Source organism: Erythrolamprus reginae, chromosome 1 (genome assembly GCF_031021105.1).
Source record: "Erythrolamprus reginae isolate rEryReg1 chromosome 1, rEryReg1.hap1, whole genome shotgun sequence".
NCBI classification, from domain to species: Eukaryota; Metazoa; Chordata; class Lepidosauria; order Squamata; family Dipsadidae; genus Erythrolamprus; species Erythrolamprus reginae.
Genome location: NC_091950.1, coordinates 228,557,166 through 228,577,912, shown reverse-complemented (window position 1 = coordinate 228,577,912; position 20,747 = coordinate 228,557,166). Strand labels below are relative to the sequence as shown.

At 37.6% G+C, this 20,747-nt stretch overlaps 1 protein-coding gene across 2 annotated transcripts in view; it reads left to right on the top strand.

Annotated features, from left to right (window-relative positions):
- The window catches only part of RUNX2 (RUNX family transcription factor 2), a 260,435-nt gene that overhangs the window by 41,210 nt on the left and 198,478 nt on the right, over nt 1-20,747 (top strand). The gene's annotated exons all lie outside the window — the stretch shown is intronic.

Sequence of the window (20,747 nt, the reverse complement as noted above, 5' to 3'; positions counted from 1 at the left end):
TTCATTTAAAAATAACATTAAAATTAAACATTTTTCCTCAAATCTCAAACTTTAGTTGTTTGGATTTAAATGCTTTGAAATTTTTATGAGAACTTAGACCTTGTGTCAGCAGATGATTTCTCTCTTTTTCATTAAAGTTGCTTCTTTTCAAACTTTTGTAAAAAAAAAAACTGAGAAAAACTTGTGTCTGCTTTAAGAAAATGAAAAAAGCTACTTTAATCAATAGCAAAGAAATCCATTGCTCACAGAAGGTCTGAAGCACTTCAATAGAGAAACATTTTTGAACTGTACAATCATAAATAATATCCTAGATAATTATATGCTACCCTTATCAATGGATGGCCAATAATTTTCTGCAATGATTCTGTTTCTTCCTGGTCCTTTATTAAGGTTTGGATTGCTATTCTAGGTTCCTGTTTTTCAAAGTCAGAGTAAAAAAAGTGAAGCAAACTCACAGTTTGCAAATAACACTAATAAAAACAAATAGTCATTGTTTGTTGTGCAGTAATGCTTAAATATATTTTGACATAATGCCTTTTGTAGTATTGCTGTATTCTTTTACTCTGCTTTTATATCAACAACTGATGGTTCAAAAATGAAACTACACTAAAAAAAATCTGTGTTGTGGACTTAGAGACATTAATTATCAATTGCAAACCATTTGTTTTTATAAAAGAGTTTTTCTCCTCATTCATTCATAGTATTTGCAATGTATATTCCTTTGTCTTAACAGATAGACGGACATGGTGGAGAAACACTAGTCCTTTATCTACCAGTGGCTTAAGCCCTGACTAAGATTCTTTCTGTGCTCATAAAGGTTGAACCTATTACCTTTGTTACATTGAAGGGATAGGCCTTCTTGTCCCAGAATATACATAAAAGTAACAATTAAGTCACTGATAGTATTCTGCCTGGAAACTTTCTATGCTTTTGCTTTCTATTTTTTATGCAAATATTACGACTATGCCAGAATTTAGCTTAAAGGCAAAAAAAAGAGATGTGTTTTAGCAAATAGGCACAAATAAGGTATGCCATCTCTCTGCAGCCCCTTAAACCAAACATTTTCCCTCTTTTTTTTTTTTTTGCAAAGGACAGTCATGAAATCCCAGGAAAGGCATGGCTGCTTTAAGGAGCTACAAATACTGCTATGTTTGTATCTGCATGTTCTGAAACACCTTGCTTGTTGGGAGAACCACAGATATAAACGTGGATAAACAATGCAGCCACATGTACAAAAACATGTTTTAAAAGTATGAGAAAATAAATTCAAGTTAAGAAGGAAGGGAAAACATTGTTACACTTTCAAGATTCTGTTACTTTAGTCTACAGAAGGGGTGTCAACCTTGATTTCATTTAAGGCCTCATTGTTGGGTTTGACCTAGGGGGGGCGGAGCTCGATATCACTGGCTCTATTTTCATTGGCCGAGGGCTGCAGGAGGCCATCCCAGCTCAAAACGAAGCCTGAGCAGGCCAAACATGGGCTCCCCGGGCTCCATTTTTACTAGCAGAGTGCTCCAGACTCCGCTTTCAGCCATGATGTCCATCATGGCTGAAAACGGAGTCTGGAAGGGCTGCATGGGGCCCTCCCATCCTCCATTTTTACTTGAGCCGGTCCTTCACTGTTTCAAGAGCAGCCACATGGGCCAGATCTAAGCATTCCGTGGGCCTCGAGTTTGACATCCCAGTCTAGGTAATCCTCACATAACAGTAATTGGGACTAGAAGTCATAAAAGCTGGATCATTAAGAGAGATTTTCATGTGGTCGATATTTTTGAATTCCTGCCATTTTCCCCATTGACTTTGCCTGTAGGAAGCCAGTAAAGAAGGCCACAAATTGCAATAACTGAGGGATGCTACAATGTTGTAATTACGAGGCAGGCACCATGTGATACAGAGAGATTGCAATTGACATATTTACAGGACCAGTCATAAGTACTTACTTACTCATAAGCTTGAACAGTTACAGTGCAAGTGATTGTTAAAAGATTGAATATCAGTAAAATAGAATTCTAACATTCATGTCCTGCCTGGACTACCTTGAAAGACTGTTAGCTTATCAGTCAGAAGTGTTACAAGCAACAGGCAGTCCCGAGATTAATTCTGTCCCATTTATGGACTACACATACTTACAAACATCATTACTAAAAATGGTGGATGGCATTCTTCTAGCCAACAAACCATTTAAGCCATGCAATGTTTTTATGACTTAAAGCTGTATATTTTTTAAATACATCCTGTTCATTAACTCAACACCATTACCCCCAATGCCATTTGCCATTTTTAGTAATAGCCAATCTGTTTGCAAGTATAAGTTCCGACTTGCATAGAAATTTGACCTAAAGACAGACTTAAGAATGGATCTCAATCTTCACCAGGGAACTGCCTGTATCCTCAGGATCTTTCCACTCTTCTCAAAATGTCGATGGCAATATTGCAATCTCTACCCGCCATGTATATGATGTTGCTATGCACTAAGAAAGAGGACAAGACCTCACTGCTGCTTTTTGTGACTGATCTTCCTCTCTTGGCCCCAGAAAATACAGCCTATTTTAATAAGTTCAGTGAGTCATTTTTTTCCCAACGTATCTGAAGTTAAAATCTGAACCTTCAAAATGCATGAAAAAAAATAACGTACTAATTCTATTTTGCAAGAGATTTCATGCACACTTTTACATTGAGAATATGAAACATATGCATGAAAATTAATCTGTGCGGTATTTTAAAAAGTCATTAAACAAAATCAGGAAATGAACATTCCCTAAATTCCACGAATGCATTACTTTTTGAAATGTGTGTTCACAGAAGCTTTAAAAGGCTTATCAATACATATGTTTGTGATCTTACCTTTTGCAATCAGTCTGATAACATTTCTAAATAGTGATGCCTATCACTGGACAAGTCATTTGTCCCAAGTGTTCTTCATTTCCTGTTGGCCTTAATACATATTATTTTCAGTAATATTTTTACTAAAATAAAAATGGTAAACCTCTAATGTCATCCAGACAATAAATCTAATACTATTCAGTATCAAAAATTATTTTCTTTTTTCAGTCTTAGTGTTCACAGTGTTTGATCATACAGTACAATGTTTATTATTAGACGATAAAGAGGGAGGAGAAAAACCTCTGCATTGTCATCATTGGCAAAACTACAATATTTTAATTTTCATCCTAAATCATGCTGGGGTTGCTCTTTTGATACAACTGTCATCTTGACAACTAGGCCAACTCTTGGGACAGTAAGTTGAAAATAGCTTCATTTCAGAATTCTTGAATTCTGTATTCCACAATTTTATTTATTTAGTTTGTCAAACATATACGAAATAACAGGTATAAGTACAAACATGGACATAAACACAGGAGATAAGTATAAATAAATGGAGAGGGTAGGACAGGGAGGGTAGACACGCTGGTTCTGCTCCTTCATAAATTGACAAAATATCCCCTTCCATCTCCTTCAAGCCTGAAGACACCTGAGTGAAAACTGAAAATGCCACTACTGTACCTTTGCGGACTATAGTCAGTTACCAAAGGACAGTGTTGAATAATTTTATACTTAAAATAATTCAGAAAGCCCTGCTTCGGGAAAGATTATAAAAACTATCCAAGAGCAAAAATAGTCTTCCAGAGAAGTTAGGTGGTATTTGCAAAATACAGGCCTATTCATAACGTGGCTGAAATACTGTGATGATTTTGAAAATGAAACAAATGCAAATGTGGGCTTAGATAAATTGGTGAAGATAAAGTGGCATTTAGATATATAATTATAATTATGGTAATACATATGATATTTACAAATTGTAAACTACAGTACATGGTTGTTCAGCTTTTGCCTTAGATTTTGAATAGGGTTTTGGCTATTGGACGATCCCTATTCCTAGACATTTGAGAGAAAAGCCTTTCTTGTGTCCATTATCTCTACCCATGCACAGTTTTGTACTCCATGATTATCTTCCTCCTCAGTTGCCTTTCTTCTGTCCTACAAAAGAATAGAAAGTGTTCTAGCCTTCTCTAGCAAGGTGTTTCAACTCAATTTTAACTTCACTTCAATTTTCCAAATATGGTGACCAAAACAGTAGCTATTGTATGTAGATAATAACTTCCATTTATGTAAGGTCATCATAATGTTATAATACTATACAAAGGCATTTATAATGAATCCCTTTTTTAAAGTTGCTGAATTAGTCTTTTTCACAACTGCCATGTAGTCATTTGACAATGACCCCAAGATCTTTGTCTGGTTAACTATACAAACTCAGGCATCTCCAAGATTAAGTAAAGGTAAAGGTTCCCCTTGCTCACACATGCTAGTCATTCCCGATTATAGAGGGTGGTGTTCCTCTCTGTTTCTAAGCCAGAGCCAGTGCTGTCTGATAATGGTTCCATGGTCATGTGGCAGGCATGTATAAACGCCAAAGGTGCATGAAATGCTGTTACATTCCCACCAAGGTGGTCCCTATTGTTCTACTTACATTTTTACATGCTTTCAAACTGTTAGGTTGGCAGAAGCTGGGATAAGTAATGGGAGCTCACTCTGTTACATGGCGCTAGGAATTCAAACTGCCAAACTTTTGACTTTTCTATTTGGTGAGCTCGGCATCTCAGCCACTGAGCCACCATGTCCCTTCAATGTAATTCTTCAGGATTATAGTGGTACCTCTACTTATGAACTTAATTCGTTCTATGACCAAGTTCTTAAGTTTGTAAGAAGAAGCAATTTTTCCCATAGGAATCAATGTAAAAGCAAATAATGTGTGCAATTGGGGAAACCACAGGGTGGGTGGAGGTCCTGTTTCCTCCCAGGAGATTCCTAGAGAGGCCCCACAGAAGCTTCCTCCCCACCTTTTCCAGCCCTGTTTCCTCCCAGGAGATTCCTAAAGAGGCCCCATGGAGGCTTCTCCCTGCCTTTTCCGGTTACAGTTTTGGAGGCTCGGGTTTGTAGGTGGAAAACAGTTCTTGAGAAGAGGCAAAAATATCTTGAACACCCGGTTCTTATCTAAAAAAGTTCGTAAGTAGAGGCGTTCTTAGGTAGAGGTACTACTGTACATTTGAAATTAAGTTTCTTTGCCTCAGGGAGCACGTCGCAGTTGTTCACTCCATTTAAATGGATATTTTTAGAGTTCTTCACAATCATTTTCTACTTTTATATCACTGAATGGTTTGTTAATATATGCAATCCTGGCTCAGTTCTAAGGCAGGATCACCAAGTATCGAGTCCAATTTGATGGAGCCTATTTTTTAGTTTTATTATAGTTTGCTGAGATATCTTACTTGGAAATTATAGTTTCTGATCATTCAAGTCAAAGTCAATAAAAAGATATGGAATATTATGAAATCAAACTATTGTTGTCTATACCTTAACATAAAGAATATCTTGTAATACTAAATAATCCTGATTTAAATATAACTTGAGTGAAATAAGTACACCAGCATGCCTACCGTCCTTGTCCTAATTTATTTATTTATTCAATTTTTATGCCACCCTTTTACTTAGACTTAGGACGGCTTACAACATGTTAGCAATAGCACTTTTTTTAACAGAGCCAGCATATTACATTGCCCCCACAATCCGGATTCTCATTTTACTCACCTCTGAAGGATGGAAGGCTGAGTCAACCTTGAGCCGGTGATGAAATTTGAACCGCTGACCTGCAGATCTACAGTCAGTGTCCTGCAATACTGGTGCCTGCTGCGCCACCTCGGCTGCTTAATGTTCCCTCTTATCAGTACCCATTTTATAGATATAAAACAATGTTATATCTATGTATATTACCAATACATACATGGCAAAATAAATAAATAAATAAAATAAAATTAAAATAAAATATTAGTAACTAAATTTTACAAAAATATACAAGTAGCAGAAAAAGTTAAATGTTTATTGAAAACAGAATCTATTTAAAAGAAATAAGAACTTAAATAAGAACTTAATCTTAGAGGATTAATTTAATACTGAAATAAGAAGCCATTGACTGAAAACCTTCAGCTCAGATACTATCTGAACTTTATATTTAAATTTTTGTCTATATTAACTATGATACAATTGCATACCACAATGTCAATATTTTCTGTTTTATTTATTTCAGCTATCTGTTTGGCACCAACTTTCTTAATAGCTCAGAAATTCACAGAAATTCAGTCAAAACAAGTATAACATTGTTATAACCATCCAAAAAGATGTAATGTAAAATATTAAATACTAAAATACTAAATTTAAAACAATGTAAAAACCTCTATAAACAAAGACATTTGAGTCTTTAAGCTATAATCATGCCCTTTAATTTCAAGGACAATTTGTTTCACAACTTGAATTCTACCATGGAAGAAACAAAATTAACTATAGATTCAGATGTATCTGAGGAACAGATAAATGGTAAACTATTGATGATCTCAGCACAGGACAGATTCGGTGAGATTAGACAGTTCTGCAAATTTCTTGTTCCTAAGCCTTGTACAACTTTATTCACCTGGATATAATTTACTTCTCTAGTTAGGTCTTCATCTTCTGTACAAGAAGGAGGAAGGAGGTAGCACTATTCTTTTTTCAGTCCTTTTCTGTCTGGATTAAATTCAAAATGTTTGAATTTAAAGTCCTTGAAGAAAGGGCAGAACATTATAAGATAAATTATTAATAACCTTATATAAGTTTCCTTAAGACTCAAGGTTCCTTCCGAGGTGAGTAAAATGAGGAGCCAAATTATTAGAGGCAATATGCTGACTGTAAGCTGCTTAGAGAAGGCTGTAAAGCACTGTAAAGCAGTATATAAGTGTGCTATTGCTATAGCTATTAAATTTGGTATTATGGTTGCCATTCATCTCAAGCCTTTTAATATTTCTTTTGAGTAGATCTCAAAATGTGCATAGCCGGAGCAGGGAAAGATGGGTCGGGGTTGTGTTGGTGGTCTCGAAGTGTCAGGTTTAAGCAGGAAACAGGTTTCTTCAGTGTTGGCTGGCAGACCTTGCTCTTCTGATGACTCAGACTGGGAAGGCTGGGTGTCGATCTTTGCGACGACTTCCCGCTTGTCATTTTGCTTCAGTTCTTTAGTGGCAGCTTCGGAGATTTCAGCAGTTTGAGCCGTCTTGATTACTGTTTGTAGGGATGGCTCATCTTCTGTGAGGAGTTTGTTTCTTATGGCTGCATTCTTCATGCCGAATATCAAGGCATCGATGAGCCGGGCTTCAGGGTTGTCAAATTTGCACTTTGACAAGACGGTGCGAAGACGGGTCGCGTATTGGTTTATGGATTCTGTGTCGAGCTGGCTCATTCTGGAGAACTGATGCCGGAATATGATGGCCGGTTTGGTGGGCTTGAAATGGGCGGCGAGCTTGGACTTCAAGGCGTCCCAAGCCACAGAGTTTGCCGGCAACGGGTCTGTCAGCGTCTGGGCAAGATGGTATATTTCGGAGCCGCAATAATTAAGGAAAATGGCAGGTTGTCCATGGTGGGAGATCGTTGGTTCGACCGTCCGATGTCGCCAGTGAAAAATCTGAGGCAGTCGGTTCCAAAGAGTTTCTTTATTTGGTTCAGCTCTTATCGGAAAATGACTTCAGCAAGGAACGCGACTGGTTTTACACAGAGCCAGACGCTCCTTTTATGCTCTTTAACTTCCCGCCGAAACCCAACTGTCAAATCTCAACCAATCAGAGACGCTCAACACAAATTCAACTATTTACAATGCTTCATGCATATTTAACACTTATAAAATACACGTCCATTATCTGACTGTTTAAGCACATGCTGTACAGTTTGGAGATAATTGGAGTATCCCAGTGAATTGAATGAGATATGCAGAAATGCCAAAACACTTGTTAGGATTCTTATGCAAATATAATTGCAAAAATATATGTAAGTTTACTAAAATGTACATGACATGTAACTAATTTACTAATCACATTTCATGAACTTCCTCTCTGGTTTGATCAGCCCACAAAGGATTTTTCTCAAATTTGACTCTGATCATAAACCAGCATTACAAATGTTTAAAATAAAGAAATGTAAGCAACAACAAAAGAAGAAGGTTTTGTTACTACTGACACTTTTATTAATGCATACATAGAAAGGACTAATCAAAAAGCACGAAAATTGACTGCAAGGAAAAGTTATAAGAATCAGGTCCTTACATTTTAAAGATGTAATAAATCCCAGAATGACTTGCAAAGACTAAGAGCATACACACAAAAAACCTTTTCTATTTCTTCTGAAATACAGTTTGAAAGTTTGAAAATGCAGTTTCAAATACAGAACGAAAGTGACGTTGAATTGTGAGAGACTATTAAGAAAGCTACAGTATTGGGAATTTAGGGAATTTGATGCAGTGGGGGGGGCTGCAGTTTATTCTACGTGTATCTCATGTACTACAATCATTGCCAAGTTCCATTAAATGCAACAGATAAACCTTCAAGTTAAGGTTTCAAAATTTTAACAATGCATCCTTAGTATTTCAACATTTTGCATTAATAGTTTCACATATTCTTTCTTCTGGGATGATACGTAACATGATTTCTAATTTGACAGTAAATAGATAAATTATTGGCCGAAACCAAAAGAACAGGTTTAATTACTTAAAATTTCTCAAATATTTCTTGAATTTCACATGCAGGAGATCTGTATACTATCTTCCATATCAATAATAAACATATGCACCAATACAGTATATACTTTTTCACAACATTTTTCATTCTTTCACATCTTTACTGCTTTCATTTTTCATACATGAGAACCTATCCAAGACCATACTCTAGGTCAGTGATGGCAAACCTTTTTTTCCTCGGGTGCCGAAAGAGCATGCAGATGCACTATCGTGCTTGCCTAAGTGTCCACATCCATTAATTCAATGCCTGGGAGGGCAAAAACAGCTTTTCTGCCCCCTGGAGGCTCTCTGGAGGCTGCAAATGACCTGTTTCCCAACTTCTGGTTGGTCTAGTAGGCTTGTGTTTTGCACTCCCCAGGTTCCAAAGGCTCCTCTGGAGCCAGGGGATTGATAAAAATGCCCCCCCCCCCCTGGAGGCTCTCTAGAAGCCAAAAATACCCTCCCAGAGCCTCTGTGCCAGCCAAAAATCAGCTGGCCAGGACACACATGCATGTTGGAGCTGAGCTAGAGCAACAGCTCACGTACCAGCAGATATGGCTCCATGTGTGCCATCTGTGGCACCCATGCCATAGGTTTGCCATCGCTGCTCTAGATTAAACTGTGTTTTAAATCTGGGCATAGAGGATGAAATTAAGTTATTGATTATTATAAAATGAGTTGTACAAGTTAGTTCAAAATAGAGCAGCTATATTGCTCTATTTGCTATCTACAGCGGCTGCCAGTTTGTTTCTGGACCCAATTTTAAATGTTGATTCAATCTTTAAAGCCCTAAATGGTTTATGAGCAAATTACCTGAAGGAGTACCTTCTCACATATGTATCTATCCAGATTTTAAGAGTCACCTCCATTCCCCTTATCAAAGGAGATAGATCTCTACAAGGAAGAAAGTTTTTATTGTGATGCCAAATAGATTGATGGACAGAAACTGAAAAGGCAACCCTTGATCCAGGCTTTCTTTTGTTGAATTCAATATTGGAATGGGCTGGAGACCTGTGGATTTAAACATAAATGCTACCAATTAAGTAATAATCTGATATACTGTATAAGGACCACTCTATATACTGTACATACTTCATGTTATTCAGGATCTAAACTGAGAAAAAATATCCAGAGGTCATAGTGCCAAATTTATTGAACATTCCATTGGGGTACATTTATTTGAATTTTGCTAACTGGCATCATCTAACTGACCTTAGCTGATTTCAAAGAGTTAGGTAGGGTCAAACATGCAGTAATTAGTACTTGAATAAAAGATTATCAGGAAGTTCAGTTGTGTAGGCTAAATTTGGAAGTTGAAATATGGGTTTGAGGAGAAAACAGTGACTTCCATTTTGCTGTCAAAAAACCAACATCAATCTAGTAGTCATCATAAGTCAAACTCAGACTGAGGCAGAAATTCAGGCCGCATAATCCTACCATAGGTTAAAATGAGATTTCAGCAACATGAAACTCAAGATTAAGCTTTCAGCTTCCTTCCATCTGAGTGTCTAATGATCAAAGCATCTTCAGTTAAAGGGGCCTGGCTTTCTTCTTTAGGGGGACTGGAATTCTGCTAAGGCTTCTGGGCTGTAGTCCAAAAATGGTGATGCAATCTCATAACCTAAAAAGATGCTGGCAAAATTGGCTTATTTTGTCTTGGAGCTTCCAGAGTAAGGGCAACTTCTATGACAGCCTTCTTAAGGGCTATGCTCAGACTATGGAGTCCCCTGTTAAGATTAATTTTCTTTCGGTTGTTCTTTCTTCTGCAAAAGAAAGAATTTTTTTTAATTAAAGCAGGCTTTGGCGCCTAAGTGGAACTGTAGTTGATGAAGATAGGGGTATTTGCAGCTTCTTTAATATACTGTGTTTCTAATGCTTTATATCATCTTTCATTGTTGAAATCATATTGAAATGATTGATGAACCATGTGAGTGCTATTTACTTACTGAAATATTGGGTAGAAATTCAATAAATGTATTTGTTTTAAGAGCAAATCTCACTTTCGATGCATTAGTGTATGAGCTTTTACTGAGATGGCGAACTGAAACTCTAGGATAATGGCATATAACACAATTGCCAAAAGTAAGGATTAGTAGAGAGATTTAAAATTAAGTGAAACACTGAGTATTACAGTGTCTTAATAGGAATGTAAAGCAGGAACAAGGGAGCATATGTAGTCCCCAAGACTTCATTTGTTGCCACTGCAACTCTCTGAGGTGGAACTTCAAAAGCCATTGTTTTGTGATACTTGTGGCAAAACAACAAAGCACTAATAGTACAGGCACCTTAAATGAAGAAGCAACAGATTCAGCTAAAATGGTTTCAAACAAATGTTTCATCTGCATACTGTAAGAACAACTTCATAGTATGAATAGCCAAAACCTCGGTAAAAGCCACAATAATATGAAGCCATCCGCACTGGAATAACTTTTATTTCCTTCTACCAACAAATCCAAGCAAATGCCACATGTTGAAATAACTTTTAAATTGCAGGCCTATGGGTTTATTCTGCTAACTATACTCTTTGGAATAGAAAATGTACATATGGTGTTGCAGCAATGAATTCTTTAACAGAGCGGCAGTCCACTCTATCTCAGGTGCCTAATGAATTGTTCCCTGAGAAATGGAGACATATACACTGCTCAAAAAAATAAAGGGAATACTTAAACAACACAATATAACTCCAAGCTCTCTGAGTTACCTCTGACTCTTCATCTAGGGATGGCAGGATGAAATCTTTCAGCAGTTCAGAGAATTCCATTGCCAGCCCAGCTACAGAATCAAGTGGTCAGGCAAGGAGATTGCTAGATAGGAGGAAGCCTTGTAGCATAGCAATAGCCTTAGATGCCCAACTGAAGAACTGCAGAAAAGACAATTGCTGCCAACCTGCCTTCATTGAGGACCTGTATATTGCATGAGTCAAAAAGAGGGTGGTGAAATTATTTACTGACCCCTCACACCCTGGACATAAACTGTTTCAACTCCTACCCTCAAAACATCGCTACAGAGCACTGCACACCAAGACAACTAGACACAAGAACAGTTTCCCCCCGAATTCCATCACTCTGCTAAACAAATAATTACTTCAACACTGTCAAACAATTTACTAAGACTGCACTACTATTACTATTAGTCTTCTCATCATTCCTATAACCCATCTCTTCCCACTTATGACTGTATGACTACAATTTGTTGCTTGTATCCTTAAGATTTTTATTAATATTGATTATTTCCTGATTGCTTATTTGATCCTTATGACAATCATTAAGTGTTGTTTCTCATGATTTTTAATAATAATAATAATAATAATAATAATAATAATAATAATCTGCTTAAAGCATCTGCATGGCCCATTTGCTGGCCCAGGCAGTAGTGGAGGATGTATGAATAAGAGGCCATAAACTCCAACCAGCGGGGCACTCTAAGGTACAGGATGTTATGGAACTGCCTATCATTTTCAATGATGCCTAGGAGGGTCTTATGGTCAGTCAACAGATGGAAGTGCCGCCCGTAGAGATGATCATGGAACTTCCTTATGCCAGCGACCCAAGTGTGAGCCTCATAGTCAAGCTGGCTATATTCCTTTCTGCCTGAGACAGTGTGTGAGAATAAAAGACCAATGATGCCTCTGAATCATTTGGGAGGATGTGACTTAGTACTGCTTCAACCTTGTATGTAGAGGCATCACATGCTAGCAGCACAGGGAGGCTGACATTGTATTGAGCAGCCTCAAATGTTAAGGGTTGCTTAACTGCTGTAAAAGCAGTCTCCTCTGCTGAACCCACATGCCATGCAATGCAATTATCTAAAAGTCTGTGAAAGGATTCAGCAAAGATAGCATTATGAGGTAAGAATACTGAATAGAAATTGAGGAGGCCTAAGAAAGCCTGCAATTCTGACTCGGAGGAGGGTATAGGGTATAACTGAATAGCCTGCATAAGAGATAAGAAAAGATTCGCACCACACAACGGGAATTTGATTCCCTTGATAATCTGAGGGCAATGGGGCATGGTTCTAAATGTCCTTTATCAAAATTTGGGAGTAACTGGATCAAGGTGGCCCAGGAGATTAAAGTTTTGGATGACCCAGTGTCCACCTCCAATCAACATGGTTGGCCCTTGATATGAATAGTGACAAAAAGCTTTTGTGAGGGGTCAACCAGGGAGGCATGGTTCACATAGTAAGAAACTGGAGAAAGGTTCTAGAGGTGGAATAACAGGGCCTTTGGCAAGTAGGGGGTCTGTGAGAGGATCTTGGTGTCAGGCCGAAGCCATCATTTCAGTTAGAGACTTTGGCCTGCCACAAGTAGAGTAGTACCGTGGGAATTTGGAGGGGTGGGGTGGTTGCATGAGGGGGAAAGACTTTGGACTCTGATTTATTTCTCGGACATTTATTGGGATGCTGACACTTAGTCTAAATCCTGGAGGTGGCCTTGATGTAAAAACAGGAAAGCCTTCTGGGGGTATGCCCCAGTGGGCACTCTTGCTGGTACCAGCAGACAAGATATGCAAACTCTAGCTATATGTCCCTGTTTGCTGCAATGGTGGCAGGTGACATTTCTAAAACGACAGTCAGTTCTATTGTGCCCCCCCCCAGCGGTTTTGGAGGGCTTTCTCCTTGTTGTTTGGAGTTTGTAGATATCATGTTCATCATCTGAGAAGATGTCCGGGTCTGATCCCTCAATAGATTGAGATCTGGTTTGAACAGGTACAGGTCTGGCTTTCTGCATTTCTGAGGCACAGTTCTCAGAAAGCTCAGAAGCTCTTGCCTCATCCAATGCAGTAGTAAGATTGAGCTTTTTTTTTTTTTGCCAGTACACATCTCTGGAGTCACAGATCTTCAACCCCACAAATCAATTGATCAAGGAGGAGGTTTTCCAGATCTGTGAATTCACAGTTCACAGTTGCGGTTCGCAGGGCAGCAATACAGTCATTTATTGATTCACCTTCCTTTTGGAAATATCTGAAAGCATGTCTTCTTGACAAGATTGGAGGGGGCAGAAGAATAGTGATTTCAAAGCTTATCTATGAGCATGTCCCAGGAAACAAGGTACACTTCCTGAGGAGTGGTGAGGGCTCTGGCAGTGGCAAAAATGTCCCTCCCACAGGAGCTTAAAAAATAGCCCAATTTGCAAGAGCTGGATAATTCAGTTAAGTCAGCAGCCCTAAGCACACACTCAAAACAGATCAAATAATCATCCCAAGTCTCAGTGGCTGGTTCAAAAGGAGGAAACGAAGGCAGAGTAGTCATCCTAAAAAAGCAAGAAAAGAGCAGCAGCTATGACAGCGACATCTCATCGACCCTAGAAAGGTGGAATAATCACTTAGCTCAGCGTGAGTAGCTCAGAAACAAACAGCAGTCCGGTAAAAAAGAAGAGAGAAAAATACAAACAAACAAACCTTTGGCTTTTGCTAGCCAAAGCGCTTCTGCCTAGCATTCAACACTTAAGGGCAGTCAGAAAACTTACTCAGCCTTCCAATTATAATCCAACAGCACTAGGTATTCAGTCAGTCCTTCACTGGACTGCTGAGCACCTAACTACACAAATTCTTCCTCTCCTTTCACTCAAAAGAGGTGGGCTGCTCCACTCACCAAAATTCTCCAACTAATATCAGTCCCAATAAGGGGTGGGTTCTGGTTTTCTTTGCTGCTGGTTCACTTCTTGATGTGACGCACATGCATACTTCTAAAAAACAAGCTTCTGTGCATGTGCAGAAGCAAAAAACAGTTTATGTGCACGTGCAGAAGCAAAAAAACAGTTTATGTGCTCCTAAGGCGGCATCGAGAGAGCCGGTTTGGGTGTGGCAGGCCTGGGACGCTGCTCATTCCAGCGACCCAGGCCACTAAGTTACTATCAGTTCCATAGAACCAGTCCAAATTGGAAGGAACCTACCTCCAGTTGTAATCAATCAACTATTTGTTTTCTTGACCAGTCTATAATTTCTGCTTACACATTTGGCTGGCAATTAGAAATGGCAAATTACAAAAATGTGCTGCTCCCTCCAAAGTTGCAGAAGAGAGTTTCATGATTGCATACATGAAATGTCTATGCCAGCATAACAATTGAGAAGTAGAGTTTGCTGAGTATATCAATCTTCAATCTGTGTTGTATAGAAACAAGCATCATATTTTTATCTCTCTGATATTGTCAAGACTGTCAGATATCTCCGGGACCGCCTTCTGCCGCACGAATCCCAGCGACCAGTTAGGTCCCACAGAGCTGGCCTTCTCTGGATCCCATCAACTAAACAATGTCGTTTGGCGGGACCCAGGGGAAGAGCCTTTTCTGTGGCGGCACCGACCCTCTGGAACCAGCTCCCCCCGAGATCAGAATTGCCCCCACCCTCTTTGCCTTTCGTAAGCTCCTTAAAACCCACCTCTGTTGTCACGCATGGGGGAATTGAGATATCCCTTCCCTCCCTAGGCCTATACAATTTATGCATGGTATGTTTGTGTGTATGTTTGGTTTTTAATAAGGGTTTTTAGTTATTTTAAATATTAGATTTTATTATTATTGTTAACCGCCCCGAGTCTACAGAGAGGGGCAGCATACAAATCTAATAAACACACAAACAAACAAACAAATAAATATGCTCATTTGACATATTTGCAAATATTCATTTTATGCTGCAGCTTTTAAAACTTGCCAAGAACGGATTAAAAATAAAAATTGATAAATGTCATATAGTCATATTATATATAGTTTATAAATTAAAACTAAATTGATATTGAATTTCTGAATAGCGATAGGCATATGGTTTATCCATTTTAATTTTCATTACATTTTATAGATTGTACAATATTAGCCTTATGTTATCTTATGCTGGTTTCTAGCCAAAGTAAAGATTGCTATATTATTACTTTTTACTCAAATATGATTGCTGCATTATTCCATGATGATGCTCCATCAACCACTTTACTAACTTTTTGTACTAGAATTTCTCTTTAATATCTAACACATTTATTCTGTTTGGTAGCTAACATTGCTGTTACTTATATTTTGTCCTCATCATAAAGATAATGTGCAAGGACTATAGGAATTAGTTTTCTTGAATACCTTTATTATTGATAGTTTTGGCAAAATATATGATAATTGCACTTGAACATATTCATTTATGAAATAGATATTTTGCAAATGCTTGGTTTTATCTTGGTAATATAGATTTCCTCTTTAACAAAAGTGTTGCCTTTCAGACAGTCCTTTTAATGTATGCAATGCAGGAAACTTGCAATGTTATAAATTTATCCATCCATGGTAGTTCTTCAATTCCTAATTTAAGTTTGTGTTGAACTTATTTCTGCAACAAAGGCTTTATTTCAACCAGACAGAAAACAAAGCAAAGATGCCTTTCATGTCTCAAAGGGACCCCAACACAAAGATTTAAAATACATGTCAGCTGAAATGATCTTGCCAATCTAAGGAAAATACATGATGTGATACCAGTCATCATGATTAAATCCAGTAGGCCTCTTTTTGTACTGGATGACCATTTGAATTGTTTTCCCTTTCTTTGCTGATCACAGGCTCGTTAATTAATTCTCAATGGGATATGTAAGTGTTTTAAAGAAACTCTCATTCATGGGATTTTAGTGCTGGATTTTTGGCTAGTTGGTTTCTGTCCTAAGATTAATTGCATGACCAGAAGGCAAAAGATAAGCCTCTCCTCTCTGTACACTCTCATATCATATCCACAGAATCTCATTTCTAGGACTACTTTTATCATCCCATCTGGCATGGTTTTGGGACTTGAATGCATTTTAGCTCTAATGTGCAATATTTATATATTGTAGTCAATTTTAGAATTAGCAAATTTAATTCCTGACACTCCAGCAAAGATTTGAGGGATATATGGAAAAGGAAGAATTATTTCTGCCAGCAGATTCTTTCCCATATTCAGATAAATGTTAGATGTTAAATCTAACCAGCCAGCTATTAAACTTTCCTTAAGAATCTTGGTTTTGATTTCAAGGAAAGTCAACTCTTTTTCATTATATTTGAGAACGTTCATTAGACTTCAGCATGACTGAGAAGCAAATTTCAGATGAAGGGATAGAGTGAAGTGGTAAGAGTACAGTATATGAATAGGCTTTTCTTTCTTTCTTTCTTTCTTTCTTTCTTTCTTTCTTTCTTTCTTTCTTTCTTCTCCTCTTGGGGAAACATTTTAGAGTCAAAAAGAAAGTTTACTTCTGCAGTCCAATGGAAATTTTGTGTACGAATCTTAGTTTCCCATAACTATGCAGAGTAGAAAAAACACAGCAAATGTGCATTCCTTCTTTAGGGAATATATAAAAATACATCACTTTCATGAGGTACATACTATATAAGTAGATCTTTTATGGGTTTATTTGGGGGGGAAAGGATCCAGAGAGAACAAATGACTTTTAACAGAATTGGACAGAGATGATAGGCTGAACAAAATGTTTTATTATTATGCAATCGGAAACAATACTACTATTTTTCTTGATTCAAGACAAACACCAGAAAATGTCAATGCTGAGAATACAAGTATTAGTAGCATTAGTAGCAATGCTGAGAATACAAGTATTAGTAGTAAACATCTCCATGTTGGCAGCAGATCACAGCTATTGTTATTATAGCAAAACTGATGGTAGAACAGAAGGAGAAGCCTGACAAGGGTAAAGAAAAATAACTGATATCAAAGTGGACAGTGCTTCTATCTCTTGAGCGAAGTACAAAAATAAATGAATCAATATATGTATTTATTTATACATGCAATATATACTTCAAGATATAAAGTTTTATTTTGTTTTGACATTTGTATTGCGTTCTGCACTTATAACATTTCCCCCTCCTATGTAATTATTTAATAAAGGAAGTTTCCCTTTAATCTCAGAAAACAGTAGGGAAAAAACCAGTTTTTTAAAAAAGTTTTAAAAAAACAACCACCAGAAAATCTGGGATGGGTATGAGAGTTCTTTAAAATACCTTTTCCTATCAGTTTTCATTGTACCTTTTTTGCCAGAACAATTTAACTGACAAACTAAGGAATTTGAATTATTTAAGTTTGATGTATAAAGCAATGCTGAAACTTTTTTAGCATTCCAAATTATCTATTTAAAAAGACTTTTTCACAATAATTACAAACAGTTGTTTGATTTTCCCCCAAAAAAATTTTCAGGTGTTCCTCCCATAAATTATCTTTCTTCTACCCATTCCAACCCATCTGCAATATTTCTAGAAAGCTTTACATCTCTATAAGCTGCACAGTCCAAGGTGGGAGCTGTTAAATTGTTTGCTGATATATATAATTAAGGAATTTAGGAGCCAGCAGCATACACCAATGATTCTTGATTGATAAAGCTCAATAAAGACTCAGTAGGTTGATGTTTCAGAGATTGAAAAAAATCTCAGTTTTGTCAGCCAGCTCTGATGTGGAAAACAACTGTTCTTATAATAAGGTCCAATTATCTGGCAAGTTCACAAATTAGCCTTTTGGTATAGGCAGTATTTCTTCCATTAAAACCTGAAGTAATACCCTTCTATATTGCAGCATCACATTGGATTCTTCAGCAGCATGCCATATTTTATCCAAGATACAGTTTTTGAAATTTTACTTCTGCCAACATCATGATTAGAGCAGAAATGAGTATCTGTGAGCAAGATCAGACTTCATAAGTCCAACCAATGTGGATTTGAATTCAGATTCTAATTGTATTTGACAACTTTGTTCATAAGTTCAGCAAAAGTTGTCAAATTTTATTTTTATCATTTGTGACTTATGTTCCATACTGTCCACATCATTTAAAGGCGAGTGCCATTCTTTTGAACTGAATCTATTTCTTTGGAGTTAGAAGAGGAAGTCATGCCCTGTTCATATACAAACCAAGGAAATTAAAAAATGTGGATTTAAACTGCTTTAGCCCAATTATTTTTGAGAGTGCAGGAATTGGTGATCCCAGGAAAACATGCAGCTGCTCTACAGAATTGCAGACAGCTGCTGCATTTGTGCCCCTAACAATTGCAAAGCATCTTTTTGGAATCAAATACAAAATGCTATACCACTCTATATGAACAAGCTATTCTTTGCTGGAGAGACATTTTTATGGTGTGTGCGTGTGTTGCATATGTGTGTTTGTGTGTGCTCCCACAGACGTGAAAAATGGAGCAGTAATTTCTTCATTTCTGGGTTTTTTGGTGGGTGGGGAATCTATAGTATTTACACTAGTGGTAATTAAAGAAATTTTAAGCAAGCCAGAAAAAAATGATTTAGCAGAGCTCCTGTGAGGGAGATAAATTGTTTTAATCATTTGATAAATAAATACATTTTATTTAGTTAGAGCTCTATGGTGACTCAGTATTGATAGACTACAAAATAGATGACTATAGACATGAACTTCTATTGATTCATTGTTGTAAGGTTACTTTTATTTATTTATTGGATTTGTATGCTACTACTTTTGTAGTAGAAATGTATGATTACATTTTGTTGCAACTGTTTTCCAATTAGTACCATACACGTTGCTGAAAGCTATTTAAGCACTGTCTTATTGATATTTTTCTGTGGCTGAAATGAAATTTAACTCCCAATTTTGGATCTGTGTTCCCTTATTCTTTCATGCTGAGTTGTTTCAAAGTGTATTTTGTGTGCATGGCAGCTTGGTTATACTAGTGACTGAATTTTTGGATTCTGTATATGATTTTGCTGATAGTTCACAATGGAATGGTTTTTCAAACTTCTCTCTAACTCTTCCCTAGAAAAGAATTTCAGGACAATATTGAATTCAATGATATATGAATTAATTTACTTTCATAACCATGGAGAGATCCAAAACATCTGTGTGCTTCCAATAAGGGGAGATACAGCTGAGATCTATGCCATTATGGGATGAGGAAACAGTAAAGGATTCATGCTGTTAGTGGGTTAACCCCACTTGTTTACAGATCAGCAGAATTGTCAGAGATGCTGGATATCCCATCCTGTTCCTGCTCGGATGATGATTTGCTTTTTACTTTGGCTGCATAGGATTGCTATGGTAGTCCTTGACTTAAAGACCACAGTTGAGCCTAAACTTTCTGTTGCTAAGCAAGACAGTTGGTAAATGATTTCCCCTCATTTTAGAAGATTTTGCCACAGTTATTTAGTGAATCATTGCATTGGTTAAGTTAGTAACAGAGTTGTAAGGTTAATTTGGTTTTCTCATTGACTTTGCTTGTAAGAAGATTGCCAAAGGTTAATACCTGACCCTGGGACACTGCAGCTGTCATAAATATGAGTCAATTGCCAAGCATCTGAATTTTGATCACATAACTATAGGGATGTTGCAACAACTGCAAGTGTGAAAAAGCATCATAATGTCATTTGTAACTTCAAACAGGTTTTCAAGGTCTTTTGGAAAGCCAGTAGAGTATCTTGGGGGGTAGTTGATTCCAAAGAGCCGGGGCTGCCACTGAGAAGTCCCTCCCCCATGGGACCACCAACTGACACTGCTTAGTCGAGGGACATACCTCCCAGGGATCTAATTGATCCCTGGGAGGTATGCGGCAGGAGATGGTCCCATAAATAGTCTGGTCCTGAGCCATGTAGGGCTTTATAAGTAATACCCAACGCCTTGAATTGTGACTGGAGACCAATTGGTAGCTAGTGCAGCACACAGAGTGTTGGTGTGGTGTGGGTGTACCTAAGTACACCCACAACAGCTCGCGTGGCCGCATTCTGGACTAGCTAAAGTCTCGGAACACTTTTCAAGGGTAGCCCCATGTACAGCACATTGCAATAATCGAGAGATGAAGTGATAAGGGCATGAACAGAGCCTCCTGGTCCAGATAGGGCCGCAGTATCACTGCCATCCAGATAGGATCCAGTATCACTGCAAAGACAATGCCTGATTCAGGAAGATAGATGATTTGCCTGGTGGGAGCGGAAAAAATTAGGGAAACAACAGGATATTTACAGAAAGTCAATGTTTCTCTCCAGTACCCTACACCAATGTTATAGTCCAATGTTATAGTCCAATGACAAGTACAATGAATTGGCCATTAGACCCATTTAACTAATCCCTTAGCTATTGTAACATAATTTATTTACCCTACCGGTATTCCCCTTAATGTGTCTAGTTTATTGCTACCTTGATGATTTGGTGGAGTGCATCTTATGTCCCTACAAGACATATTTATCTCTTCCAATGAGTTTGGCCCAGACTCTTTTATCTGGCCATT